The sequence below is a fragment of the Galeopterus variegatus genome, unplaced genomic scaffold, assembly GCF_000696425.1.
Source record: "Galeopterus variegatus unplaced genomic scaffold, G_variegatus-3.0.2 Scaffold4482, whole genome shotgun sequence".
In the NCBI taxonomy this organism is placed as follows: domain Eukaryota; kingdom Metazoa; phylum Chordata; class Mammalia; order Dermoptera; family Cynocephalidae; genus Galeopterus; species Galeopterus variegatus.
This window is the reverse complement of record NW_007730593.1, coordinates 2,199-13,040: the sequence shown is the minus strand read 5'-3', so window position 1 is coordinate 13,040 and position 10,842 is coordinate 2,199. Positions and strand designations below refer to the sequence as shown.

General features: G+C 37.2%; 1 non-coding gene across 1 annotated transcript; it reads left to right on the top strand.

Moving 5' to 3' along the window:
• The first annotated feature begins 251 nt into the window (after window positions 1–251).
• TRNAI-GAU lies at window positions 252–325 on the top strand. The gene has a single exon. It is a non-coding gene; the product is annotated as a tRNA-Ile (tRNA).
• The last annotated feature ends 10,517 nt before the right edge of the window (window positions 326–10,842 follow it).

Here is a 10,842-nt window from a genome sequence, read left to right as displayed (position 1 = left end):
TGGCTATGGATTCAAATAGCTTTTAGGGAAGGTAACTTCCCTGGGTCCTGGATTTCCAAGTGCAACATTGTCCAGTTTTTGCATACTGCTTTAGATTAAATATTTGTGTGCCCCCAAGATTCAGAGGTTGAAACCTAACCTCCAAGGTGATGGTGCCAGGAGATGGAGCCTTTGGGAGGTGATTAGGCTATAAGGGAGGAGCCCCTCATATGAATGTGATTAGTGCCCTTCTAAAAAGAGACCCCAGAGCTGGCCAGTTAGCTCAGTTGGTTAGAGCATGGTGCTGATAACACCAAGGTCTAGGGTTCTATCCCTGTACTGGCCATCAATAAAAATAAGAGAGAGAGAGAGAGACCCCAGAGATCTCCCTTGACCCTGCCAACATGTGAGGACACAGATAGAAGGTGACGTCTATGAACCAGGAAGTACCAGCAGATTTGGCATCTGGTGGTTACCAAGGGCTGGGGGAGGGAAGACTGGAGAGATGTTGGTCAAAGGACACAAAATTTCAGTTAGGCTGGCTGAAGGAATAAGTTCAAGAGATCTATTGTGTACATCATGGTGACTACAGTTAATAAGAATATAATACACTTGAACATTGCTAAAGGAATAGGTATTAAGTGTTCTCAACACACCCAAAAAGATATGTGAGGCAATGCATATGCTAAACAGTTTGATTCAGTCATTTCACAATGTATACACATTTCAAAACATGATGTACATTACAAATATACATAATTTTTACTTGTCAATTAAAATTTTTTAAAATAGATCATAAAAAGATGAATTATTAGAAAAAATGAAATAGAAACAAAGACATACAAAAAAAATATTCAGGGAACCTGTAAACAGACATTTCTCAGAAAAGTCACTTCTCTTTGGAACATCACACAGAATCCCACAGACCTCACTTTCTAAGGGCTCCCGTTTTTGTTTTCACATCGCTTCTGGTATTGCAATTCTGTGTAATTTTTTCCAAACACAAAACACCTCTTCCCACCAGGCTTCTCTGTCTTGCTCCTTATTGCTCCATTATTCAACTTATTGTCTTGCACTAGATTGACTAACAGTCTTGGTTTGCCAGGATGTCACAGTTTTAGCACTGAAAGTCCTCTGTCCAGGAGAAACCCTCATGTTACCCTTGTTGGCACCCAGACATCTCTGACCGTAAAAGCGTAACATTCGGGTACAATCATTCCAATATAAAATGTCTCCAGTTGACTCATTCCTTTGCGACTGACCTTTGCCATAGAGCAAGATAAGCCTCTCTCTCGCCGTCTGCTTTTGGATATGATCACAACAGCAAAACGGTAAACTTGAGAATGAATGTGTCACATCCATGGAAAATAAATACCGATTTTTTTGGCAGAGGTGAAAATAGGAATTAATATAAAAAGAATAACTCATGTTTCTTCAAGGTATTTCTTTTTATGTTGGATTATTTAAGCAGAAGAAAATGTGACAAAATGCTTATTATGAAGCAAATAGCAGCAAGTCCTCATGAAAATGTAATGCTGTGGTTTCAGCTCAGGGTACATCAAAGGTTTGCTGAAAAATGTGATTACATAGTTTCCCAGAATCAGGTTTTACAGCTCTGTACCTGATCAGAAAGATTTCTCACATAAGAAAGAACTATCCCTTCTCACCTAATCCTTGAAGGGCTAGTTCCTCATGTCCAAGCAGACTTCATTCTTAATACGAATTAATTCAACATAGCACTGCTTGTCTGTGATAGAATTTCATTTTATAAGGCAATCTGCCTTGATGTTCATTTATTAGGACACACCTACATGGCTAAGGACACACATAAACATCATTGCCTATAGACAATACCGCCTTCTTTAGTGGTGTGCCTTCCAACTACTGCAGCATCAGATCTCATCATCAGTTAGAATTAGTCTTTGGTATAATATTGAACTGCTTCTGAACTTAACACTGAAGCTGAACAAGGGAAAGCATGTTTGTATAGTATGGCAGGTGTTCTTCATATAATCCAAAAACCTGGATCATCAGAAAGGAGCTCTCATTCATTCTAATTACTTTCCCAAGGGAAACTGACATTACTTCAGCTGCACCATCTTTGGCCCTCATTGCGTTCTGAGATTCCCCCTGGATGGATGTGAATTATCACTGCTGACACCAGACCAAGACTGCAAATAGGAGCCAGTTATCTTTCCCTGCCACGTCCACTCCCAATTTGACTCTACTTCCTCCGAGCCTCAATGTTAAAATGAAAGGTTGATGCTAAAGGATGTCTTGCGTGATTGCCAGTGAAGGGAAGCTGGTTTCAATCTAAAAAGTCAGCATGAAAAAGACTCCAAGATTATTCTTCATTCACTCTAAGTTTTATTGATTTTAAGGGTAAACTGAGTTCTGTTGCAAATGCTGCTACAAGAAGATACCAGGATGAAAAAGTAGAGAATTTGATACTTCTTGACCACTTAAGTTAAACAAAGCCAGCTATGTGCAAACTGAGGATGCTTGCATGTGAAAAATATCTTCCAGCTTTATGGCCAAGGGTCAAGTTGAAACACTCCTTGGGTCATAAAAGTCTGAGAAGTTCTTTTTAACTAAAAAAATTTTTGTGTATGTCTTGCAAGCCAAGAATGTTGTTACTCTTCAAAAACAAAATTTCTAATAATACTTTTGAACAATTAATTGTGAGCTGACTTTCCTTTCAAAAGTGACATTTATTATTCACTAATTGATTCAGCTATCTTGAATAGAGTCAGTAGGTTTTTAAAAAATAATTATATGTCCAGGTTTTACTTTTTCATTTCTGGAGCATATTAATTTTACTTCAGTAAGCATCACTGCTCAATTTGCAACACATCTAAAGCTGAAACAAACCTAGTGATTATGTTTGCTGTAGTCAAAGTTAGTTGGTATCACCCATGTATCTCAAACTGGAAATTCAGAATTTGGTTTTTCTCCTTCTTAAAAATTTTACATGAAATATCTTGAGAAATAAGCAAAGATGACTTTGCAGGGGTAATATTAGAAACCCAATTGTTACACCACTTTTCATGGTATAATTGGAAACAGTGGACAAGACTTTTTCGTGTGCACTGCATTTAGCAATTGCTACCCAGGAGGAAGCAGTACCATGAGAGGCAAATGAATGCTGGGGATTAATTGACAGCGCTGGAGTTGCCAATGGACTGAGTCAACACCCAGATTCCATTAATTCCAACTAATCATTTGCCCTAGGATGTACTGTCCAGATAAGTGGCTCAGACCATTGCACATTGTTCAAAACACCAAAATACACACACTGGCTTACAGAATGGATTCTCTTCCCACCATCTGAATTCTGCATTCTGCATAGCCAAAAAGAAAAAAGAAAGAAAAAAAGAAAGAAATGAAAAAGTAGGACTTTACTTTTTAATTTTTCGTTTTATTCTTTTTTTTGCTTCTGGTTCAATTCAAGTATCATGCCAGTGGTTCATTCCCCATAATAAAAAGAAAGAAAAAAGTAGGACTTTACTTTTTAATTTTTCGTTTTATTCTTTTTTTTGCTTCTGGTTCAATTCAAGTATCATGCCAGTGGTTCATTCCCCATAATGTAGTAAAGATAACTGTGATAAGAATTTACAAAAATCCCTTTGGAGCTGAAACTGCCTCACCAAAATTTGGGAATACAATGGAAAAATCTCACTTTCAAATCCTAACAAGTTCAGAGTGTTGGAACAAGACTGCAAATGATTTCACTTAAGGGTAAAAATGTGTTATGTTTTTAAAGACTGCTTCCCAGGATTTGATAAATATAAATGGTGGTTGATCATAGCCAATAATAATCACGCACTGGGGATAAAGAAGCTTTTACATTCATATTTTTATTTCTATTTTCCAGACTATAAAATTACTTTGGTCAAACACAAATATGTCATACATTTCTATTTCTCCCAGAGCTATAGATGAGAATTCATGTTGCATTTACAGAGAGTGAGAAATAAAATACCCTGCCCACAGAAGCTGAGTTCACCTGTCCTCTGCCCTTCAGTGACCTGGAAATCCTCTGAATACTCTGAGTATTTGCCACATTCTAGTGAGGTTCACTGTTTCCTTGTTCATCTCTCCCACCCCAAAAGACTGTGAGTCCTTGAACTCAGTAGTTACCTCTTCTTTGTTTTGATATCATCTAGTGCTGAGCCCGCAGACTGGCACATAATACATATTTAATTAAGTGTGTTGAACTGAACCATGGGTTAATACCTTCAACAATATTCTAAAAGAGAAGCTCAGTGCAGGAGTTCACCATCACATGACGAGCCCTGCAAGAAATCCTCAAGGGAGTCCTGCATGTGGAACCTGAAATATGATAATCACTACCATGAATACACAAGAAAGAGCAAAACCCACTGGTAGAATAAAAATGCAAATGAGAAAGAGGAAGCAACTATATCTTACTACCTCAAAAAACCAACAAACATTAAAGACAAGAAATAAAAGGGGAAGAAAGGAACAAAAGATATTTAAAACAACCAAACAAAAATTGCCAGGAGTAAGACAATACCTTTCAATAACAACCATAAATGTAAATGGATTAAATTCCCCACTTGAAAGACACAGACTGACTGACTGTATTAAAAAGCTAGGCCCAACTATATGCTGTCTTCAAGAGATTCACCTCACCTTCAAAGACACACACAAATAGTGAAGTGATGAAAAAATATATACCAAAATCCAGCAGAACCAGCTATTCTTATATCAGATAAAATAGACTTTAAACCAAAAACCATAAAAAGAGACAAAGAAGGCCATTATATAATGATAAAAAGATCTATCCAGCAAGAAGACATAACTGTCATAAATATATATACACCCAACACCAGAGCAGCCATATATATATAAAGTGAACACCAGTAGATCTAAAGAAAGAGAGAGACCCCAATATGACAACAGCTGGAGACCTGAACACCACTCTCTCAGCATTGGAAAGATCATCTAGGCATCAAATTAACAGAGAAACACAGGATTTATACTATATATTAGTACAATTGGCCCTGGCAGATGTCTATAGAATATCCATCCAACAAATACAGAATATACATTCTTCTCATCAGCACATGGAATATTCTCCAGGACAGACCACATGTTAGGTCACAAATCAAGTCTCAACAAATTTTTAAAAACTGAAATCATTTCAGGTATCTTTTCAAACCACAATAGATTAAAACCAGAAATCAATAAAACAAGTGACACTCTGTAAACTGAACAAATACAGGGAAATTAAACAACATGCTCCTGAACAACCTATGGGTCCAAGAAGAAATTAAACAGGAAATCAAAAAAATTCTTGAAATTAATGAAAATGAATATACATACAAAAACCTGTGGGAAACTGCAAAAGCAGTACTAATGGGAAATTTATTGCAAGAAATTTTTGCATCAAAAGAATAGAAAAAAATCAAATAAAATACCTAATGCTATACCTCAAAGAACCAGAAAAACAAGAAAAATACAATCCCAAAATTAGTAGATGGAAAGAAATAATTAAGGTCGGGGCAGAACTAAATGAAATAGAGCTTTAAAAAGATACAAAATTAATCAATAAAAATAAAGGTAATTTTTTTGAGAAGATAAACCATTAGCTAGGATAACAAAATAAAAAAATAAAAAAGAAGAGAGAAGACCCAAATAACAAAAATCAGAAATGAAAAAAGAGACATTACAACTAATACCACAGAAATACAAAGAATCATTACAGACTATAATAAACAACTGTACACCAACAAATTTGAAAACCTGGAGGAAATGGATAAATTTCTGGACACATACAAACTGCCAAGACTGAACCAAGAAGAAATAGAAAACATGAACAGACCAATAGCAAGCAATAAGATTGAAGCACTAATCAGCAGCCTCCCAACAAAGAAAAGCCCAGGACCAGATTGCTTTACTGATGAATTCTACCAAACCTGTGAAGAAGAATTAATACCAATCCTCTTCAAACTGTTTCAAAAAATTGAAACAGAGGCCACTCTCCCAAACTCATTCTATGAGGCCAGCATCATCCTGATACCCAAACCAGGCCAAGATACACCAAAAAAGAAAATTACAGGCCAATATCTTTGATGATCCTACATGCAAAAATCCTCAACAAAATATTAGCAAATGGAATACAGCAACATATCAGAAAAAATTATACACCATGACCAAGTGGAATTCATCCCATGGATGCAAGGATGGTTCAACATATGCAAGTCAATAAATGTGATGCACCACATCAACAAAATCAAGGACAAAAACCAAATGATTATTGTAGAGAGTACTAACATTAATAAAGCAAATGTATTTCACAGGGCCTAGCTTTCAAAGCCATGTGTTTCAGGTATAATCTAACTTTTTAAAATCACACATAGAAATGTTAAGCTTGCAAAAGACAGGAAACTTTCTCCAGGCTAAAGTCTCTGTTGTAAATAAAGAATTGTAACACAGCAAAATTGCTGGCTCAATATGGAGCAACAAAAGACCCCAAATAGCCAAAGCAATCTTGAGCAAAAAAAAAATAAAGGCAAAGGCATAACACTACTTGACTTCAAATTATACTACAAAGCTACTATAACCAAAACAGCGTGGTACTGGCATAAAAACAGACATGAAGACCAATGGAACAGAAAAGAGAATTCAGAAATCAACCCAGTTACTTACAGCCAAATGATCTTTGACAAAGGCAAGAAGAATATACATTGGGGAAAAGACCATCTCTTCAATAAATGGTACTGGGAAAACTGAACATCTATATGTAGAAGAATGAGACTAGACCCATATTTCTCACCATATACCAAAATCAACTCAAAATGAATTAAAGACTTAAATATAAAACCTGAAACTATAAAACTCCTAAAAGAAAACATAGGGGAAACACTTCAAGAGGTAGGACTGGGCAAAGACTTCGTGAATAAGCACAGGCAACAAAAGAGAAAATAAACAAATATGATTATATCAAACTAAAAAGCTTCTGCATAGCAAAAGAAACATTAACGGAGTGAAAAGACCACCCTTAGAATGGGAGAAAATATCTGCAAACTATGCATCCAACAAGGGATTAATATCCAGAATATTCAAGTAACTCAAATAACAGCAAAAAAAAAGTAATCCAATTAAAAAATGGGCAAAGGATCTAAATAAGCATTTCTCAAAGAAAGATATATAAATGGCCAACAGACATATGAAAAAAATGCTCAAAATCATTCCACATCAGAGAAATGCAAATCAAAACCACACTGAGATATCATCTCATGCCAGTAAGACTGGCCATTATCAAAAAGACAGAGTAACAAATGCCGGAGAGAGTGCAGAGAAAGGAGTATCCTAACACACTGTTGGTGGGACTGTAAATTAGCACAGCCATTATGGAAAACAGTATCGAGGTTCCTCAGACAACTACAGATAGAACTGCCTTACGATCCAGCAATCTCACTTCTGGGTGTATACCCAAAGAAGAGATATCATCATGTCGAAGGGATACCTGCACTCCTATGTTTATCACAGCTCTATTTACAATAGCGAAGAGTTGGAACCAATCTAAATGCCCATTGACAGGTGACTGGAAAAGGATAACATGCTACATACACACAGTGGATTATTACTCTGCCATAAAAAAAAAATGAAATTTTGCCATTTGCAGCAAAATGGATGAACTTACAGAAAATTACGTTAAGTGAAATAAGCCAGGCACAAAAAGAGAAATATCACATGTCCTCACCATAAGTGGGAGCTAAAAAAATAAACAAATAAATAAGAAAAGAAAGAGATAATAATCACAATAACAGGTTAAACTTTCGAAAGGAGAGAATGCAACTGAGGTCACCAGAGGTGGGAATGGGAGGGGATTCATGAGAAATTGGTAAAGGGCCACAAAAAATGATTACATTGTGTAATGATGAATATATCAATTATCCTGATTTTAGCATCACATATTGAGTACAAGTATTGATATTCAATGCTGTACCCCACAGATATGTACAATCAATTATGTTTCAGTAAAAAAAACATATGGTATTCATAGTTACATTTTAGAAGAGGAAAAAGAACTTGAGCATTTTTTGCAGGTTACTTCCAACCCCCTTCTCTTCTCAATGTTAGCTAGTATATTAAAAAAATAAAGGTAAAATAAAAATCAGCATCACAGCACTGTTCACTTGGCCTCTCTCACACCCTTCTTGTGGTTTACTGAACATACTAATCTCACGAGTGTACTAATCCCAGTGAACTAAAAATATGTAAAGCTCCAACTCTCTAACCTGTAAATATGAAAGATCTTCTGTAAATTGAAATCAAATCTTCCTATAGTTCTCAGATGCTATTTATCACAATACTTGGAAAAGGGCAGGGAAATCATGGAAAAGTCTCAGAAAAGGTGACAAAAAACTTTTAGAGGAGCTGAGATTTCAAGATATTTAGGTTCATTAAGATTGTATTTTAGAAAGATAAGATGGAAAATCTAGACTGCACAAGTGATGAGCAGCCTTTTGGGGATGACAGATAAGTGAGGAAGCCTAAAAATGCTTCAATCTGTGCTTTTGTTTCACCATTCAGAATGAAAATATATTTCTAATAGCCTGGGAATAGAATGAATATTTTTAAAAGATAATGTACTGAAGTAATAGAAGAACATCATTGAGAAACTTGCCCAGATTTCACACGGTCCAGCTCCGAGGCAGAGGCTGAACTCTGCTAAGCTGCCTCCTTGATGTGCAGAGGTTGAGGAGCCAGAGCATAACAGAGACAGAAAACTGTAGGTACAAATCCCTAAGACATCTAAAATATTTTTTTCACTACCTTGGGTAAAATATTTCTAAAATACCACCTTACAATCCTGTTTTGAAGGTGATAAAATCAGTCTAGTTCCCCCATCTTCATGCTCCCACGTCAGCCTCTCTCCTTTCAAATGCATCAATGTTGGGGTGCCTCTGATCCAGAGCCCAGCCTCCTAAGGCAGCGTCTTTGTCTTCCTGGGGAAGCTGTAAGACAGATTCTAGCAGGTTCTGCTGAAGTAGGCAAACTGGATGTTGGAGGGGCTGAAAAGACATGCCCAGAGAGGAGTTGTAGCTTCAAGAGCACATTTTTGGCCAGCAAGGGATCTTCCATCCCACCCTTAAGGATTCCAGCCTCTCACTCATAGTCCCTCAGCAACTGCTTTTGCCGTGTGACAGTCAGTTCTTAATGGTTTAAAGAGTGAGGAACCTGTGCTAATAATTTATCTATTACCCTGGAGAGAAACCAGTGTACAATCCAGTTGGAGACACTCTTTATTAAGAGAACTCTAAATTCAGGATGACCATAGAGGAATTTCAAGCCCCAAAGCAGGCCAGGAGAGGAGAAAGCAAAAGCCAAGGGGATATTTTCTGTGTCCCTTAAATCTTGCCATGTTTTTCTAACCTACCCTTTTTAAGACAACGGCCTCTCAGAAACTAGGATTGGGTTTCCGCAACCCAGTCTCTGTGTCTACACCCTGGAAAGGACCAAGAGATGGAATAAACAGAGGTGGAGAGACTCAGGGGCAGGAGGAGATTGAGATCCATTTACCCAAATCTGCATAGAAACAGCATCACACTCTTCCACCCACAGGCACAGCCACGGGACAAGTATCCTTTCCCAGGTCAGCTTCTTCTTGCCTTGATGAAGTCATTACTATCATTCTAAAGACATAAAATGCTGCAAGACAATGGAGCTCTCCTACTGTCATTTGAATTCCACCTCTCTTAGCAGTGAGTTGGAAACCTTTATGTGTGAGTAAGATGCACACAGAAAACACACTCACACATTTTCAATTTCAGTGCCATAATTATGACTTCAACATCATAGAACACAAAGGCAGAAATATGCTTCAAACTTCTTCTAGCTCATAGGATGCTGTTTACAAATAAATGAATATTGAAGTGCAAACTATTGATTGCTCTCTATAATCACAGTAAAAAAAAAAAAGGCATTGACTTTTTTAAAAACTTTACTTTCAATCATTGGAACACAAGCTATCTCAAGAGGTTGGCCCAGTATAATGAGAGGCTTTAATTCAGAGGCTGTCAAGCTCAGGTACACAGCGACTCTGGTGCAGTTACTCACCTCTTATACTGTTCTTATGTACATTCCCACTGACCACGTGTCACACAGCCTTGTCAAAGCAGTAAATTTTGATGCTGCTGCTTTTTATAGTCAATTTAATAGCTAGGATATTTAAAACAGCCTAAAAACAAACTACTAGGTTTTAAGATTTTTTAAACTAAGTTCTTTGAATACCTAACATCCTCATCCTGTACCAAAAGCTTATCACATCCTCCCAACCCTTCTTTGACCATAAAACTTTAGAAGGTCAGTGGTGGAGGATGGGATGGGGCTATCTGCTGTGCACAAGGCTGAGAAAAAACACTTGCAGAGGCTAAATATTTACTTTGTCATTCAATATGAGCCAGAGTCAAAACATTTCAAGTGTGGAATGACTCTCAGCCTTCACAGGTATGAGAGGGATTTAAAGACTGAACCATCCTGAACATGCTCATATGACTGATGCACTAGCCAGGATGCTGTTAACAAATCACTGTGAGAAACAGACCTGCCAAGTGGGCCAGGAGTCTCGTCCTTTCCCTATAAGGATAGCAACAGGGGAGGTCAAATTATAACCAGACAGTTACGCTGGGAGTCTGAAATTAGGGTGCAAGGAGTTGGATGGATGAATGGGTTTGCTAGGGCTGCCATAATAAAGTACCACAGACTGTGTGGTTTAACCAAAAGAAATCGCTACTTCCCCAAGATGGTGGAATAGACGTTCCCCAGCGTCACTCTCTCCCACAATCAACCAATTTACAGCTATTAAAAAGCAACAACTGCCAAGCTAGG